This window comes from Centropristis striata, chromosome 7 (assembly GCF_030273125.1).
Source record: "Centropristis striata isolate RG_2023a ecotype Rhode Island chromosome 7, C.striata_1.0, whole genome shotgun sequence".
NCBI lineage: Eukaryota > Metazoa > Chordata > Actinopteri > Perciformes > Serranidae > Centropristis > Centropristis striata.
Window position 1 is genome coordinate 646435 of NC_081523.1, and position 19325 is coordinate 665759.

The window sequence follows — 19325 nt, forward strand, 5'->3', positions numbered from 1 at the left end:
TTCTGAAGCGAATGCCCCCCAGAGAATAAAAGCCCAAATTTAATGGCCTCTCACACTCTAATGCCACTATTCCATCATATTCACTGATCCTATCATTGCATATTTTATTAATTATTGTAAAGAGAATAAAGGTTATTCTATGTTTTTATTTAAGGCATCTTATTTAGTCTTCTTGTAAATTCTGTGGTGGATTCCGTTAACACATCCATGTGCTCTTATTGTGAAAGCTGCATGTGTTTAGCGACAGGAAGTAATTCAGACAGTTATTCAGTTCAGCTTTTTGTGATTAAAGCAACGTTAGTTAGATTCCCTGCTGAGCAACACAATGCAGTAGAACTTTATATCATGAAAAGTTTTAGTAGTTTTTTTATGATGTATTTTAAGTTTTTTTACGATGCATTATTGACATGGAAGCCATAGAAAGTGCTCCTGCATGTTGTAGCAACATTTTATATCTTAAAACTTTCCTTTTTTGATCATTTTGGCACAAAACTAAAAGTTTGGAGAGAAGTTTGTTTATGATTTGGTGCTTGGAAAGTATGTAGAGTAGTGTGTGTGTGTGTGTGTGTGTGTGTGTGTGTGTGTGTGTGTGGAGACACCTGATAAGGTTGTTTGTGAGTGTGTAATTGTGCGTGTAATGGGCTAATTTTTGAGGTGGTTTCAGGTTTCAGTCTGTGGAGGGAGAATAATCATCAGCCACCTACCAACACACACACACACACACACACACACACCTCCTCCTCGCCAGGAGGCCAGGGGGCAATTGTTACTTTATTTTTTATTTTTTAAATGAAGCGGGACGACAACGAAAAGATAAAAAGACTGTAATCAGTTTTCTTTACCTCCCTCCAACATCAACATCCAGCTGTGTGTGTTGTCAAATCCAATCCATTCGCCACAATCAGCTGCTCTGCTATCGTCTAACCTCCCTGTCTCTCTCTCTCTCTCTGCTATCGTCTAGCCTCCCTGTCTCTCTCTCTCTCTGCTATCGTCTAGCCTCCCTGTCTGTCTCTCTGCTATCGTCTAGCCTCCCTGTCTCTCTCTCTCTGCTATCGTCTAGCCTCCCTGTCTGTCTCTCTGCTATCGTGTAGCCTCCCTGTCTCTCTCTCTGCTATCGTCTAGCCTCCCTGTCTCTCTCTCTCTCTGCTATCGTCTAGCCTCCCTGTCTGTCTCTCTGCTATCGTCTAGCCTCCCTGTCTCTCTCTCTCTGCTATCGTCTAGCCTCCCTGTCTGTCTCTCTGCTATCGTGTAGCCTCCCTGTCTCTCTCTCTGCTATCGTCTAGCCTCCCTGTCTGTCTCTCTGCTATCGTCTAGCCTCCCTGTCTCTCTCTCTCTCTCTCTATCGTCTAGCCTCCCTGTCTCTCTCTCTCTCTGCTATCGTCTAGCCTCCCTGTCTCTCTCTCTGCTATCGTCTAGCCTCCCTGTCTCTCTCTCTCTCTCTATCGTCTAGCCTCCCTGTCTCTCTCTCTCTCTGCTATCGTCTAGCCTCCCTGTCTGTCTCTCTGCTATCGTCTAGCCTCCCTGTCTCTCTCTCTGCTATCGTCTAGCCTCCCTGTCTCTCTCTCTGCTATCGTCTAGCCTCCCTGTCTCTCTCTCTCTCTGTTATCATCTAGCCTCCCTGTCTCTCTCTCTGCTATCGTCTAGTCTCCCTGTCTCTCTCTCTCTCTGTTATCATCTAGCCTCCCTGTCTCTCTCTCTGCTATCGTCTAGTCTCCCTGTCTCTCTCTCTCTCTGTTATCGTCTAGCCTCCCTGTCTCTCTCTCTCTATCATCTAGCCTCCCTGTCTCTCTCTCTCTCTGCTATCGTCTAGTCTCCCTGTCTGTCTCTCTGCTATCGTCTAGTCTCCCTGTCTCTCTCTCTCTCTGCTATCGTCTAGCCTCCCTGTCTCTCTCTCTCTGCTATCGTCTAGCCTCCCTGTCTCTCTCTCTCTCTCTATCGTCTAGCCTCCCTGTCTCGCTCTCTCTCTCTGCTATCGTCTAGCCTCCCTGTCTCTCTCTCTGCTATCGTCTAGCCTCCCTGTCTCTCTCTCTGCTATCGTCTAGCCTCCCTGTCTGTCTCTCTGCTATCGTCTAGCCTCCCTGTCTCTCTCTCTCTCTGCTATCGTGTAGCCTCCCTGTCTCTCTCTCTGCTATCGTCTAGCCTCCCTGTCTCTCTCTCTGCTATCGTCTAGCCTCCCTGTCTGTCTCTCTGCTATCGTCTAGCCTCCCTGTCTGTCTCTCTGCTATCGTCTAGCCTCCCTGTCTCTCTCTCTGCTATCGTCTAGCCTCCCTGTCTCTCTCTCTGCTATCGTCTAGCCTCCCTGTCTGTCTCTCTGCTATCGTCTAGCCTCCCTGTCTCTCTCTCTGCTATCGTCTAGCCTCCCTGTCTCTCTCTCTGCTATCGTCTAGCCTCCCTGTCTCTCTCTCTCTGCTATCGTCTAGCCTCCCTGTCTCTCTCTCTCTCTGCTATCGTCTAGCCTCCCTGTCTCTCTCTCTCTCTCTATCGTCTAGCCTCCCTGTCTCGCTCTCTCTCTCTGCTATCGTCTAGCCTCCCTGTCTCTCTCTCTGCTATCGTCTAGCCTCCCTGTCTCTCTTTCTCTCTGCTATCCTCTAGCCTCCCTGTCTCTCTCTCTGCTATCGTCTAGCCTCCCTGTCTCTCTCTCTCTCTGCTATCGTCTAGCTTACCTGTCTCTCTCTCTGCTATCGTCTAGCCTCCCTGTCTCTCTCTCTCTGCTATCGTCTAGCCTCCCTGTCTGTCTCTCTGCTATCGTCTAGTCTCCCTGTCTCTCTCTCTCTCTGCTATCGTCTAGCCTCCCTGTCTCTCTCTCTCTCTGCTATCGTCTAGCCTCCCTGTCTCTCTCTCTCTCTCTATCGTCTAGCCTCCCTGTCTCGCTCTCTCTCTCTGCTATCGTCTAGCCTCCCTGTCTCTCTCTCTGCTATCGTCTAGCCTCCCTGTCTGTCTCTCTGCTATCGTCTAGCCTCCCTGTCTGTCTCTCTGCTATCGTCTAGCCTCCCTGTCTCTCTCTCTGCTATCGTCTAGTCTCCCTGTCTCTCTCTCTCTATCGTCTAGCCTCCCTGTCTCTCTCTCTCTCTGCTATCGTCTAGCCTCCCTGTCTCTCTCTCTCTATCGTCTAGCCTCCCTGTCTCTCTCTCTGCTATCGTCTAGCCTCCCTGTCTCGCTCTCTCTCTCTGCTATCATCTAGCCTCCCTGTCTCTCTCTCTGCTATCGTCTAGCCTCCCTGTCTCTCTCTCTGCTATCGTCTAGCCTCCCTGCTGACAGCTGCTGTTTACATTAATAGAAGATTTTTATTATTTACCTGACAGAGAAACTTGTGAATGCTTCAGAGTGATTCTGGTGATATGAGATGCAGGATGTTTCTGGTTGTTTTTGTTTTGGATAAATGAGAATCTAAGATAATTTAATAAATCTTGTCAGGTAAATGATCTGTCCATGCAGCAGGATCATTTCCCCAGATTTAGTGCTTCATCTTGTTTCTAAACACCTTTTCTGCAGTGTGACCTGATGTGCTCTTGTGTGATGCAGCTCCATCCATTTTTAATGCTGCGGTTGAATGTTTTGCGTGTGGGAGGGCTAGTGGAGGAGCTGGGGTTCCTCAGGGAGCTGTAGTGGGCCCAGTGGAGCGTGAGATGGACAGGTGATGTGAGCTGAAGCAGACTGAGCCAGCAGCTCCGTTTACCTTCATCTATATTCTAACCATCACTCAGAGCATCAAGCTCTGGGCGCTGACCAGGAGAACCAGACGGATTTACAACAGCTGAAAGCTTTCTCTGTCCGTGGGGGGGCGGGGCTCCGCACCCACAACCTGCTGGAAGACATGTACAACATTAGTGGGGAGAAGGACATCTGGAACATTTAGCTTAGCTGCTGCGTCCTCACCACAGAATGAGTTCAGGCTGAAAGAATCACGTCAGGACTCAGGTGCAGAGCAGGTGAACCTAAAAGTTTCTTTATTCAAATAATACAGCGTGAAGAAAAGCATGAAAAAGCTCACAATGTCAATCCTAAAAACAAGTCTTTACACAAGACTGAAATCCTTGTGTAGAGGGGTTACTCACCCTGTGTAGAGGGGTTACTCACCCTGTGAAGAGGGGTTACTCACCCTGTGTAGAGGGGTTACTCACCCTGTGAAGAGGGGTTACTCGCCTTGTGTAGAGGGGTTACTCACCCTGTGTAGAGGGGTTATTCACCCTGTGTAGAGGGGTTACTCACCCTGTGAAGAGGGGTTATTCACCCTGTGTAGAGGGGTTACTCACCCTGTGTAGAGGGGTTACTCACCCTGTGAAGAGGGGTTACTCACCCTGTGAAGAGGTTACTCACCCTGTGATGAGGGGTTATTCACCCTGTGAAGAGGGGTTGCTCACTGTGTGAAGAGGGGTTACTCACCCTGTGTAGAGGGGTTATTCACCCTGTGAAGAGGGGTTACTCACCCTGTGTAGAAGGGTTACTCACCCTGTGAAGAGAGGTTATTCACCCTGTGTAGAGGGGTTACTGACCATGTGTAGAGGGGTTATTCACCCTGTGTAGAGGGGTTATTCACCCTGTGAAGAGGGGTTACTCGCCCTGTGTAGAGGGGTTACTCACCCTGTGTAGAGGGGTTACTCACCCTGTGAAGAGGTTACTCACCCTGTGTAGAGGGGTTATTCACCCTGTGAAGAGGGGTTGCTGACCCTGTGTAGAAGGGTTACTCACTCTGTGAAGAGGTTACTCACCCTGTGAAGAGGGGTTACTCACTCTGTGAAGAGGGGTTATTCACCCTGTGTAGAGGGGTTACTGACCATGTGTAGAGGGGTTATTCACCCTGTGTAGAGGGGTTATTCACCCTGTGAAGAGGGGTTATTCACCCTGTGAAGAGGGGTTGCTGACCCTGTGAAGAGGGGTTACTCACCCTGTGAAGAGAGGTTACTGACCCTGTGTAGAGGGGTTACTCACCCTGTGTAGAGGGGTTACTCACCCTGTGAAGAGGTTACTCACCCTGTGTAGAGGGGTTATTCACCCTGTGAAGAGGGGTTGCTGACCCTGTGTAGAAGGGTTACTCACTCTGTGAAGAGGGGTTACTGACCCTGTGTAGAGGGGTTACTCACCCTGTGTAGAGGGGTTACTCACCCTGTGAAGAGGTTACTCACCCTGTGTAGAGGGGTTATTCACCCTGTGAAGAGGGGTTGCTGACCCTGTGAAGAGGGGTTACTCACCCTGTGAAGAGAGGTTATTCACCCTGTGTAGAGGGGTTACTGACCATGTGTAGAGGGGTTATTCACCCTGTGTAGAGGGGTTATTCACCCTGTGAAGAGGGGTTACTCGCCCTGTGTAGAGGGGTTATTCACCCTGTGAAGAGGGGTTACTCACTCTGTGAAGAGGGGTTACTGACCCTGTGATGAGGGGTTACTCACCCTGTGAAGAGGGGTTACTGACCCTGTGTAGAGGGGTTACTCACCCTGTGTAGAGGGGTTACTCACCCTGTGAAGAGGGGTTACTGACCCTGTGTAGAGGGGTTACTGACCCTGTGTAGAGGGGTTACTCACCCTGTGTAGAGAGGTTACTCACCCTGTGAAGAGGTTACTCACCCTGTGTAGAGGGGTTATTCACCCTGTGAAGAGGTTACTCACCCTGTGTAGAGGGGTTATTCACCCTGTGAAGAGGTTACTCACCCTGTGTAGAGGGGTTATTCACCCTGTGAAGAGGGGTTACTCACCCTGTGTAGAGGGGTTATTCACCCTGTGAAGAGGTTACTCACCCTGTGTAGAGGGGTTACTCACCCTGTGAAGAGGGGTTATTCACCCTGTGTAGAGGGGTTATTCACCCTGTGAAGAGGGGTTATTCACCCTGTGAAGAGGGGTTGCTGACCCTGTGAAGAGGGGTTACTCACCCTGTGAAGAGAGGTTACTGACCCTGTGTAGAGGGGTTACTCACCCTGTGTAGAGGGGGTTACTCACCCTGTGAAGAGGTTACTCACCCTGTGTAGAGGGGTTATTCACCCTGTGAAGAGGGGTTGCTGACCCCTGTGTAGAAGGGTTACTCACTCTGTGAAGAGGGGTTACTGACCCTGTGTAGAGGGGTTACTCACCCTGTGTAGAGGGGTTACTCACCCTGTGAAGAGGTTACTCACCCTGTGTAGAGGGGTTATTCACCCTGTGAAGAGGGGTTGCTGACCCTGTGAAGAGGGGTTACTCACCCTGTGAAGAGAGGTTATTCACCCCTGTGTAGAGGGGTTACTGACCATGTGTAGAGGGGTTATTCACCCTGTGTAGAGGGGTTATTCACCCTGTGAAGAGGGGTTACTCGCCCTGTGTAGAGGGGTTATTCACCCTGTGAAGAGGGGTTACTCACTCTGTGAAGAGGGGTTACTGACCCTGTGATGAGGGGTTACTCACCCTGTGAAGAGGGGTTACTGACCCTGTGTAGAGGGGTTACTCACCCTGTGTAGAGGGGTTACTCACCCTGTGAAGAGGGGTTACTGACCCTGTGTAGAGGGGTTACTGACCCTGTGTAGAGGGGTTACTCACCCTGTGTAGAGAGGTTACTCACCCTGTGAAGAGGTTACTCACCCTGTGTAGAGGGGTTATTCACCCTGTGAAGAGGTTACTCACCCTGTGTAGAGGGGTTATTCACCCTGTGAAGAGGTTACTCACCCTGTGTAGAGGGGTTATTCACCCTGTGAAGAGGGGTTACTCACCCTGTGTAGAGGGGTTATTCACCCTGTGAAGAGGGGTTACTCACTCTGTGAAGAGGGGTTACTGACCCTGTGATGAGGGGTTACTCACCCTGTGAAGAGGGGTTACTGACCCTGTGTAGAGGGGTTACTCACCCTGTGTAGAGGGGTTACTCACCCTGTGAAGAGGGGTTACTGACCCTGTGTAGAGGGGTTACTGACCCTGTGTAGAGGGGTTACTCACCCTGTGTAGAGAGGTTACTCACCCTGTGAAGAGGTTACTCACCCTGTGTAGAGGGGTTATTCACCCTGTGAAGAGGTTACTCACCCTGTGTAGAGGGGTTATTCACCCTGTGAAGAGGTTACTCACCCTGTGTAGAGGGGTTATTCACCCTGTGAAGAGGTTACTCACCCTGTGTAGAGGGGTTATTCACCCTGTGAAGAGGGGTTACTCACCCTGTGTAGAGGGGTTATTCACCCTGTGTAGAGAGATTATTCACCCTGTGAAGAGGTGTTATTCACCCTGTGAAGAGGTTACTCACCCTGTGTAGAGGGGTTACTCACCCTGTGAAGAGGGGTTACTCGCCTTGTGTAGAGGGGTTACTCACCCTGTGTAGAGGGGTTATTCACCCTGTGTAGAGGGGTTACTCACCCTGTGAAGAGGGGTTATTCACCCTGTGTAGAGGGGTTACTCACCCTGTGAAGAGGTGTTATTCATCCTGTGAAGAGGTTACTCACCCTGTGTAGAGGGGTTACTCACCCTGTGAAGAGGGGTTACTCGCCTTGTGTAGAGGGGTTACTCACCCTGTGTAGAGGGGTTATTCACCCTGTGAAGAGGGGTTACTCACCCTGTGAAGAGGTTACTCACCCTGTGATGAGGGGTTATTCACCCTGTGAAGAGGGGTTACTCACCCTGTGAAGAGGGGTTACTCACCCTGTGTAGAGGGGTTACTCGCCCTGTGTAGAGGGGTTACTCACCCTGTGAAGAGGGGTTACTCACCCTGTGAAGAGGGGTTATTCACCCTGTGAAGAGGGGTTACTCGCCCTGTGAAGAGGGGTTACTCACCCTGTGAAGAGGGGTTACTCGCCCTGTGAAGAGGGGTTACTCACCCTGTGAAGAGGGGTTATTCACCCTGTGAAGAGGGGTTATTCAACCAGTGTAGAGGGGTTACTCACCCTGTGAAGAGGGGTTATTCACCCTGTGAAGAGGGGTTGCTCACTCTGTGAAGAGGGGTTACTCACCCTGTGTAGAGGGGTTATTCACCCTGTGAAGAGAGGTTATTCACCCTGTGTAGAGGGGTTACTGACCATGTGTAGAGGGGTTATTCACCCTGTGTAGAGGGGTTATTCACCCTGTGAAGAGGGGTTACTCGCCCTGTGTAGAAGGGTTACTGACCCTGTGATGAGGGGTTACTCACCCTGTGAAGAGGGGTTACTGCCCCTGTGTAGAGGGGTTATTCACCCTGTGAAGAGAGGTTATTCACCCTGTGTAGAGGGGTTACTGACCATGTGTAGAGGGGTTATTCACCCTGTGTAGAGGGGTTACTCACCCTGTGTAGAGGGGTTACTCGCCCTGTGTAGAGGGGTTACTCACCCTGTGAAGAGGGGTTACTCACCCTGTGTAGAGGGGTTATTCACCCTGTGAAGAGGGGTTACTCACCCTGTGTAGAAGGGTTACTCACCCTGTGAAGAGAGGTTATTCACCCTGTGTAGAGGGGTTACTGACCATGTGTAGAGGGGTTATTCACCCTGTGTAGAGGGGTTATTCACCCTGTGAAGAGGGGTTACTCGCCCTGTGTAGAGGGGTTACTCACCCTGCGTAGAGGGGTTACTCACCCTGTGAAGAGGTTACTCACCCTGCGTCGAGGGGTTACTCACCCTGTGAAGAGGTTACTCACCCTGTGTAGAGGGGTTATTCACCCTGTGAAGAGGGGTTGCTGACCCTGTGTAGAAGGGTTACTCACTCTGTGAAGAGGTTACTCACCCTGTGAAGAGGGGTTACTCACTCTGTGAAGAGGGGTTATTCACCCTGTGTAGAGGGGTTACTGACCATGTGTAGAGGGGTTATTCACCCTGTGTAGAGGGGTTATTCACCCTGTGAAGAGGGGTTATTCACCCTGTGAAGAGGGGTTGCTGACCCTGTGAAGAGGGGTTACTCACCCTGTGAAGAGAGGTTACTGACCCTGTGTAGAGGGGTTACTCACCCTGTGTAGAGGGGTTACTCACCCTGTGAAGAGGTTACTCACCCTGTGTAGAGGGGTTATTCACCCTGTGAAGAGGGGTTGCTGACCCTGTGTAGAAGGGTTACTCACTCTGTGAAGAGGGGTTACTGACCCTGTGTAGAGGGGTTACTCACCCTGTGTAGAGGGGTTACTCACCCTGTGAAGAGGTTACTCACCCTGTGTAGAGGGGTTATTCACCCTGTGAAGAGGGGTTGCTGACCCTGTGAAGAGGGGTTACTCACCCTGTGAAGAGAGGTTATTCACCCTGTGTAGAGGGGTTACTCGCCCTGTGTAGAGGGGTTACTCACCCTGTGAAGAGGGGTTACTCACCCTGTGAAGAGGGGTTACTCACCCTGTGAAGAGGGGTTATTCACCCTGTGAAGAGGGGTTACTCGCCCTGTGAAGAGGGGTTACTCACCCTGTGAAGAGGGGTTACTCGCCCTGTGAAGAGGGGTTACTCACCCTGTGAAGAGGGGTTATTCACCCTGTGAAGAGGGGTTATTCAACCAGTGTAGAGGGGTTACTCACCCTGTGAAGAGGGGTTATTCACCCTGTGAAGAGGGGTTGCTCACTCTGTGAAGAGGGGTTACTCACCCTGTGTAGAGGGGTTATTCACCCTGTGAAGAGAGGTTATTCACCCTGTGTAGAGGGGTTACTGACCATGTGTAGAGGGGTTATTCACCCTGTGTAGAGGGGTTATTCACCCTGTGAAGAGGGGTTACTCGCCCTGTGTAGAAGGGTTACTGACCCTGTGATGAGGGGTTACTCACCCTGTGAAGAGGGGTTACTGACCCTGTGTAGAGGGGTTACTCACCCTGTGTAGAGGGGTTACTCACCCTGTGAAGAGAGGTTATTCACCCTGTGTAGAGGGGTTACTGACCATGTGTAGAGGGGTTATTCACCCTGTGTAGAGGGGTTACTCACTCTGTGAAGAGGTTACTCACCCTGTGAAGAGGGGTTACTCACTCTGTGAAGAGGGGTTACTGACCCTGTGATGAGGGGTTACTCACCCTGTGAAGAGGGGTTACTGCCCCTGTGTAGAGGGGTTACTCACCCTGTGTAGAGGGGTTACTCACCCTGTGAAGAGGTTACTCACCCTGTGTAGAGGGGTTATTCACCCTGTGAAGAGGGGTTGCTGACCCTGTGTAGAAGGGTTACTCACTCTGTGAAGAGGTTACTCACCCTGTGAAGAGGGGTTACTCACTCTGTGAAGAGGGGTTATTCACCCTGTGTAGAGGGGTTACTGACCATGTGTAGAGGGGTTATTCACCCTGTGTAGAGGGGTTATTCACCCTGTGAAGAGGGGTTATTCACCCTGTGAAGAGGGGTTGCTGACCCTGTGAAGAGGGGTTACTCACCCTGTGAAGAGAGGTTACTGACCCTGTGTAGAGGGGTTACTCACCCTGTGTAGAGGGATTACTCACCCTGTGAAGAGGTTACTCACCCTGTGTAGAGGGGTTATTCACCCTGTGAAGAGGGGTTGCTGACCCTGTGTAGAAGGGTTACTCACTCTGTGAAGAGGGGTTACTGACCCTGTGTAGAGGGGTTACTCACCCTGTGTAGAGGGGTTACTCACCCTGTGAAGAGGTTACTCACCCTGTGTAGAGGGGTTATTCACCCTGTGAAGAGGGGTTACTCACCCTGTGAAGAGGGGTTACTCACCCTGTGAAGAGAGGTTATTCACCCTGTGTAGAGGGGTTACTGACCATGTGTAGAGGGGTTACTCACCCTGTGTAGAGGGGTTACTCACCCTGTGAAGAGGGGTTACTGACCCTGTGTAGAGGGGTTACTGACCCTGTGTAGAGGGGTTACTCACCCTGTGTAGAGGGGTTACTCACCCTGTGAAGAGGTTACTCACCCTGTGTAGAGGGGTTACTCACTCTGTGAAGAGGGGTTACTCACCCTGTGTAGAGGGGTTATTCACCCTGTGAAGAGGGGTTGCTGACCCTGTGATGAGGGGTTACTCACCCTGTGAAGAGGTTACTCACCCTGTGTAGAGGGGTTACTCACTCTGTGAAGAGGGGTTACTCACCCTGTGTAGAGGGGTTATTCACCCTGTGAAGAGGGGTTGCTGACCCTGTGTAGAGGGGTTATTCACCCTGTGTAGAGAGATTATTCACCCTGTGAAGAGGGGTTATTCACTCATTTTAGTAACAAAAAGACACATGTTGTTAAAATAAGCACATATGGTCAGTAGGTAAATTCTACTAAAACAAGATAAATCAGATATTATTGGTAGATAGAAGAATAAAACACTTGGAGAGCTTCGTGTTTTTGCAGTGTTCTCATTCCTTTAATGTCTGACATGTGAAGAGAAGTTTAAAGAGGGGTTGTGATCTTTCCCACGGCGGAGCGTTAAGTCCTCTCTGAGTGTTTATAACCACTCAGCAGCTGTTACAAGGTGTGAACACACGTTGATTACAGGCTGCTGGAGGAATGTCTTCATGGTTTCCTCTTCCTGAAGCTTCCTGGATTCCTAAAGCTCCTAAACATTGTAATTTGTCTCCTCGGTTGGTGTTTCTTTAATCCCAGTTCCTGTGTTGTTTGCTGTGTGAGGAAAGTGAGACTGGAAACCTTCCTGCTGCTTTCTCACTAGTTTTTAATCGCAGTTTTCAGCCTCACAAAAGGATTTTACACTGTAAAAGATGTTTGTCGAAATTACAGTAAAACTCTGTCAACTTACATCAGAAATAGGCCGTAAAATTAAAAATTGTATATCACCGTATAGACACTTTTAATTACCGTAAATCAAAGAATAATACAAAACTTTAACTTTTAACTGTCATTAACTGTAGGAAACACAGTTTGGCTGTAAAAATATACAATTTTCATGTAAAATAAATGGATAAATACCATGATGTTTGAATAAATGACACAATTACCCTAAAAAATAAATGGAATATTCAGTCTAAATTACAGTTTTTGCTGATGTTTACATTTAAATATACAGTAGAAAACCCACTCACTGTATTCCACACAAATAACTTCTCTTGCTTTCTGTTCCTTGAATAAAAGATGTCTGCATCCTCCAGGCTCCGTTTTTTTAAGAATCCATCAAGTCAAACAGCCTGAATACAGAAAGTTATAAAAACATTCTTCATTTTGCATCACACTGCAAAAAACAACTGTTGTTTTTATGGTAAAAACCAGCAGAACGTTACCAAAATAAACACGGTGCAACTTTTTCTAATATTACAGTAAAATGATATTAACACTGTTGATTTCACCTTTAAAATTGACATTTTATTCCATATTTTACTGTATAAATAAAAAGTTTTTCCATCAAAAGAAACGCTGTTCTGCCATATAATTGACAAGAAAATACTTTATAAATGCTGCATAAATTAAAGATTTCACCATTAAATATTACAGTATATTTCTGTTAGTGATATGGTGTTTAGTACATTTAACAGTGACAAAAAGGAGCAAAAATAAAAAAATTACAGTGATGCTTGTACATATATTACATCAAATACATATTACAGAATATTTTACAGTGGAGTAATGTGTTTTACAAAAACAAAACTCTATAAATGATGAAGTTTTGTCTGATATAAATATTTACAGTGTTTCATTGTGACTGAAACTGATTTAACTCATTTATAATTTTAGTCTTTTACTGTCATGAATTAACAGTTTTTCACCCTAAAACCTACAGACATTTTTTACAGTGTGCCATCACTCTGGTTTTAAGCAGGTTGAGCCTGAAGCTGTTTAGGTTTTTCTTTTCTTTGTCTCCTCACAACAGTTTCTGTGTAAGTGGGGAGAACAATCTGTTGACTTTAGCAGGATTAGCTAGCCGTTAGCAGTATTGGATTCTCTTAATCATCCAGCAGGAGACGATCACAGATCGATGGTCCTCTAACTCCCATTTATCTGTGTATCGCTGTGGGACCCTCGCTGAGCCAGAAAACAGGGTCCAGCTTCAAATTAAAGCCTATTGTCACTAAATGGAAATTGGGTTTGTAGCGAGACTCGCAAAGCAAATATTCACAGAAACAATCGAAGGACAAACATCAGATAAAACAGAAAGTTAGCTCTTTAATCTGCATCAGTCCAGCTCTCCTTCATTCTCTTTACTAATGATGCAGTTTAGAGCCTGCAGACACCTTCAATCACACAATTAACAGCAATCTGCAGCAATAAATCAGTCGGCAACAACCGATCGCAACATGCATTATTAATAACCAAACTCTGCTTTTACTAACAGCTGTCCACACAAACATAACGTAGAATAAACAGGTACAATTAGAAGAACGGCTCATGGAAACATGTTTCCTTTCTGAAAACACGGACAACTCAACAGTATAGTCCAGGGTCGGCAACCTGAGGCTCCAGGGGCGGCAACCTGAGGCTCCAGGGGCGGCAACCTGAGGCTCCAGGGTCGACAACCCGAGGCTCCAGGGGTCGGCAACCTGTGGCTCCAGGGGTCGGCAACCCGAGGCTCCAGGGGTCGGCAACCTGAGGCTCCAGGGTCGGCAACCTGTGGCTCCAGGGGTCGGCAACCCGAGGCTCCAGGGGTCGGCAACCTGAGGCTCCAGGGGTCGGCAACCTGTGGCTCCAGGGGTCGGCAACCCGAGGCTCCAGGGGTCGGCAACCTGTGGCTCCAGGGGTCGGCAACCCGAGGCTCCAGGGGTCGGCAACCCGAGGCTCCAGGGGTCGGCAACCTGTGGCTCCAGGGGTCGGCAACCCGAGGCTCCAGGGGTCGGCAACCTGAGGCTCCAGGGGTCGGCAACCTGAGGCTCCAGGGTCGGCAAACTGAGGCTCCAGGGGTCGGCAACCTGAGGCTCCAGGGGTCGGCAACCTGCGGCTCCAGGGTCGGCAACCTGCGGCTCCAGGGGTCGGCAACCTGAGGCTCCAGGGGTCGGCAACCTGAGGCTCCAAGGTCGGCAACCTGAGGCTCCAGGGGTCGGCAACCTGAGGCTCCAGGGGTCGGCAACCTGCGGCTCCAGGGTCGGCAACCTGAGGCTCCAGGGGTCGGCAACCTGAGGCTCCAGGGGTCGGCAACCTGCGGCTCCAGGGGTCGGCAACCTGAGGCTCCAGGGGTCGGCAACCTGAGGCTCCGGGGGTCGGCAACCTGAGGCTCCAGGGGGCGGCAACCTGAGGCTCTAGGGGTCGGCAACCTGCGGCTCCAGAGCCACATGGGGCCCTTCAGGCCGTCTCCAGTTGCTCCTGTTGCTTTCACAAAAAAATGATATGGAATTTGTCTAAAATTGAATCCACATCATAGTAGAGATTCTTACATTCTCCAATTGTAAAACTATATTTCCTATAGACAGGAAAAAAACATCATCATCATCATCGAAATTTTTTGCCGAATCTGGCAACAACAGAAAAGACCGATTAGGTCACATTAACAGTGCTTCCTGCTGAGGGATTCACTTGATTTGCAGCAATAAATTAGTAAATAACTTTCATTATAAAGCTCAAAGGGGTTTTCTATTATCAGTTTATTACTTTCTTATAACTATGAAGTTGCAGGTGGAGGCTGTAAATAATTGAGCCCGTCTGTGTTTTCTGCCTCTCCTGATCTTTACTCTTGTTGTTATCTTTGTTATCATTTATCTGATTCTAACTGTGTTAATAAATAAACCTTAAACCTAAAACCTGGAGCTGAAGCAGTAAAAGCTCCTTTTAGCCTGTTTGGGTTATTTGCGACGAGGATAATTGTGCAATGAAAACACCTGAAAATGCTTTCAGCTGCATTCTCCACTGATGTGATTTGAATTATGTTTCATCTAGAAATGAAATATTGGATTCCTCTTTTCTCCTGCTCACACTTTGGAAACAAATCTTTGTGTTTGTTGGACAGAAAATTGGATTCTGAGCGTCGTTTCAGACAGAAGCTGGTTGTCTGAATGGATCTGAATTAGCTGAGCAGCAGGATGATAAATGACGAGTCATTAGAGCTCCATTCAGACATCATGTCCAGCCTCAGTCATAGGGCTCACTGGTCCACAATCAGCCCATTGTACAGGCGTGTGTGTGTGTGTGTCTGTCTGTGTGTGTGTGTGTGTGTGTGTGTGTGTGTGTGTGTGACTCCTGGAGCAGCTCAGCATGTAAACACACTCCTGAGACTCAGAGTCTCCATGGTTACAGACACACACACACACACACACACACACACACACACACATTCTTGTACTTCTATCTTTGTGAGGACCCTCATTGTAACAGTGAATTCCCTTGCAAGGTTATAATAGTTTGGGATTTTTCATTAGTTTTAGTTTTAATTTTGTTGTGATTTTTTGTTTTCAGAGTCAGTTAGTTTTAATGAGTTTTAGAGTGAGTTTGCTAGTTTTAGTTTAGTATTTATTTATTTTTTTGAAATGCTTTAGTTTTAATGTTAGTTGTAGTGTTTTGTAATGGGGTATTTGTTGGGTGGGAGATTAAAAGAGGTCACAGTAAATGTTTCCTTTTTTTCCTTTGTCTGATCCATCTTCATTATGTATGAAAAAAGTTGACACAGACGAAAACGAAGGACATTTACACTATAATTTTAGTTAGTTTTGTAACCACACAATACAGTTCCAGTTAAATATCATTATTTAAACATAAACCTGATTGTAACCTTTAATCCTTAAAACAAAGTCTGAAATCTCAAAAAGCCTTTAAAGAAGTGAGGACCGACCCAAATGTCCTCACTCTGTTGGTTAAAAACATGTTCTGGTCCTCACTATGTAGGAAGTACAAGAACACACACACACACACACACACACACGTCCTTGTACTTCTATCATTGTGAGGACCCTCATTGTAACAGTGAATTCCCTTGCAAGGTTATAATAGTTTAGGATTTTTCATCAGTTTTAGTTTTAATTTTGTTGTGATTTTTTGTTTTCAGATTCAGTTAGTTTTAATTAGTTTTCAGAGTGAGTTTGCTAGATTTAGTTTAGTATTTATTTAATTGAAAAGCTTTAGTTTTAGTTTATTTTTTATTAGTTGTAGTGTTTTGTAATGGGGTATTTGTTGGGTGGGAGATTAAAAGAGGTCACAGTAAATGTTTCCTTTATTTCCTTTGTCTGATCCATCTTCATTATGTATGAAAAAAGTTGACAAAGATGAAAACGAAGGACATTTTCACTATAATTTGAGTTAGTTAGTAGTGACTCTGGTTGTCTGAGCGAGAGATGAGAACGCCCTCGCACTTCAACAAGGTATCTCAGGAATCAATAATCCGCCCGGCAACACATGACACATCCAGGCTGCAATAAGAGAAGGAGAAGCTGCTCCTCATTCTTCTCCTCTAATCTTAATGAATGATCCTCTCTGACATCAGCTCTTTAATCTCTAAGCTTTGTGTCAGCTGGAATGGAATAATAATGTTTCTAAGGTTTCTGGACTTTAACTAGATTCAAATTATTCCTAAAAACATCTAAATCACCTAATAAATGATGGTATATTATTATAGGTTCAACCTAGAAAAAGTAAATTCACTAATTAATATAACAGTAAATATTTCATACATTTTGTACATTTACTGAAGTACAGTTTGAGGTATTTGCATTTTATTTAGTATTTCCATTTCCTGCTATTTTATACTTTTATTTCCATTTTCTACTACATTTTAGAAGTAAATGTTGTTCTTTTTAAGCCTGACAACATTAGTTATTTGTGACAGATTTTCACTGTTGGCACCATTAATACAATAATCTAATATAAATAAATATGAATGATTGAGCTAGCAGCAGGCAGTATATAGGTTTTCTGTTTACCTCACTAGTACCAGTGATGAATACACATTAATGCATCAATGATTAGAATTAAAAAATATATAAATTATGGTATATTACCTAGAAAAAGTAAATAAAGTTATTAAAATGAGCTCCACGTTTACCAGCTGCAACATTTAAGTGATGAAAACATGAATTAATGCAGTAATTATTATAACACAGAAATATAATATTTATGATTCCAAAATGGGACAATTTACATAATTAACACTTTTGGTGCCAGTTAGTTTGAAAGCAGGACTTTTATTAGCTGGCAGAGCTGATGGATGAACAGAAACATAAAGAATATTTAAACATTTAGTCTGTTTTATCGCTCAGCAGCCAATTAAGCTGACAGGAGAAGAAGAGGATTGTGGGTAGGCGGCGGGGAGAAAGGTGGGCGGAGATAAAACGACACACACACACACACACACACACAGACACACACAGACACACACACACACACACACACTCAGAGTGTACACTAGAGCTGACAGACTGAAAGAATCCAGAGAGAAGTAATTATAAACACACACACACCTGACTGCATTCAGTCTGTAGACTAAAACAGAGTCATGCACTAACACACACACACACACACACGCACACACACACACACACACACACACACACACACACACAGACACACACAGACTTGGTGTTCCTGGCCAGGAGGTGACAGCCCTTTTGTCCTCCTCCTCCTCCTCCTCCAGCTGGATGGTTCGTGGCTCCTCTCGCTGCCAGAGCAGCTCAGATATTTGTCTTCAGCTGCCAGAGAACATCAGAGAGAGAGAGAGAGAGAGAGAGAGAGAGAGAGTTCCAGGTGTGGGGGAGGGAGGGAAGGTAAATCCTGCAGGACAGACGAGGAGCTGCATGCATCACAAGCAGACACACATAGGGATGGGTACAGAATTCTGTACTTTTATAGGTACCGACCGAATTCCGTCGGTACTACCGAGTACCGATTCATGTAAAATCAAACGGTACCGTGTTTCGGTACCTAAACGGCGTTAACTTTAAACTGATCATTGATTTCAACCTGTTTTCATTTAACGTCTTTGATTAACAAGCGTGCTGACGATCGCACTATTCTTTATTTATTTTATTTACCTCCTCGTCTGGTCCTGTCTGCTCACCGCGGCCACTAGCTGCTGCCCTCTTCCGCCCCGGCGCAGAGACGAACAGCCGGCTCTAGGCCTGCTAGCCCCCAGCTGCTATCTCTCCAATGACTCTACCCGGGCTTGGCCTTCGTCTGCCTCCAGATTGTACCTTCGTTACTCCGTTTGCTCTCTCCATTCTTCTGTAGACCAGTCATTAGCAGCTAGCAGCTAGCTGCTGCATCTCTGGTCCTCCGCTAATACTCCGCTCTTCAACTCAGGAATATTACTGGCCAATTTACTCCAAACTGCCTCGCTGAAATTAAATCCCTCGGACTCCTGCGTCATCCTCGATATGTGGACAGAGCAGCCCGACTCAACTTTGTTTATTCCAAACATGCCACGCCCACAATACTGTCTGACCGGTGCTGCTACAGCTACGACGTCATCACAACAAATCACACGTGCACTTGCAACCTTTTTTTTTTTTTTCTCCTCCGTGCACCTGAGAGCTCCTCTGCATTCTTTGATAACGCTGCAACCTTCATGTTACAATAAAACAATAAAGCACTGCTCATCCTGGATGTTATAGTGTTTGGATATATTTTTTAAAGTTTATATTTTGAGAAATAAATATGTTGAATTGAAAAAATTAGATTTTATTATTAAACAAATTAACATTTATTACCACATAAACAAACGCAAAAGTACCGAAAATTGGTACCGTTGAGTACCGGTACCGATTCCCAGGTACCGGGTATCGGTACCGTATCGGTTCAAATGTGAAAGGAACCCATCCCTAGACACACAACAAGTTCAGAAATGATGCAGCAGAGCTGAACCTGCAGCAGGAACTAGTCTAGTTCCTGGAAGGTTTCTGGTCCAGAGAGTCTATAAACTGTCCTCCAGCAGGACCTGAAGCTCTGACTGCTCCTGGTGGTTTTGGTCAATTTTTGGTCAATTTGTGTCTTTTTTGGTCAATTTGTGTCTTTTTTTGGTTGATTTGTGTCTTTTTTTGGTCGATTTGTGTCTTTTTTTGGTCAATTTGTGTCTTTTTTGCCATTTTGTGTCTATTTTGGTCATTTTTTTGTCTTTCCTGACATCAGTTTGTCGGTTGTCAGGATGGATATATGTATTTTTTGGGTAATTTTTTGCCGTTTTGTTGGGTCATTCTACGTCTATTGTGGATCATCATCAGAGGCTTGGTGGTGCAGCAGGAAGACTTGCCAGTAGAGAGTTATAGGAGTCTAGACGTGGTAACACCAGGACCTGAACCAGGAGTCTAGACGTGGTAACACCAGGACCTGAACCAGGAGTCTAGACGTGGTAACGCCAGGACCTGAACCAGGAGTCCAGACGTGGTAACGCCAGGACCTGAACCAGGAGTCCAGACGTGGTAACGCCAGGACCTGAACCAGGAGTCCAGACGCGGTAACGCCAGGACCTGAACCAGGAGTCCAGGCGTGGTAACGCCGGGACCTGAACCAGGAGTCCAGACGTGGTAACGCCGGGACCTGAACCAGGAATCTAGACTTGGTAACGCCGGGACCTGAACAAGGAGTCTAGACGTGGTAACGCCAGGACCTGAACCAGGAGTCTAGACGTGGTAACGCCAGGACCTGAACCAGGAGTCTAGACGTGGTAACGC

General features: G+C 47.0%; 1 protein-coding gene across 1 annotated transcript in view; it reads left to right on the forward strand.

Moving 5' to 3' along the window:
* Window positions 1–19325, forward strand: part of fras1 (Fraser extracellular matrix complex subunit 1) — a 233783-nt gene that overhangs the window by 33904 nt on the left and 180554 nt on the right. The gene's annotated exons all lie outside the window — the stretch shown is intronic.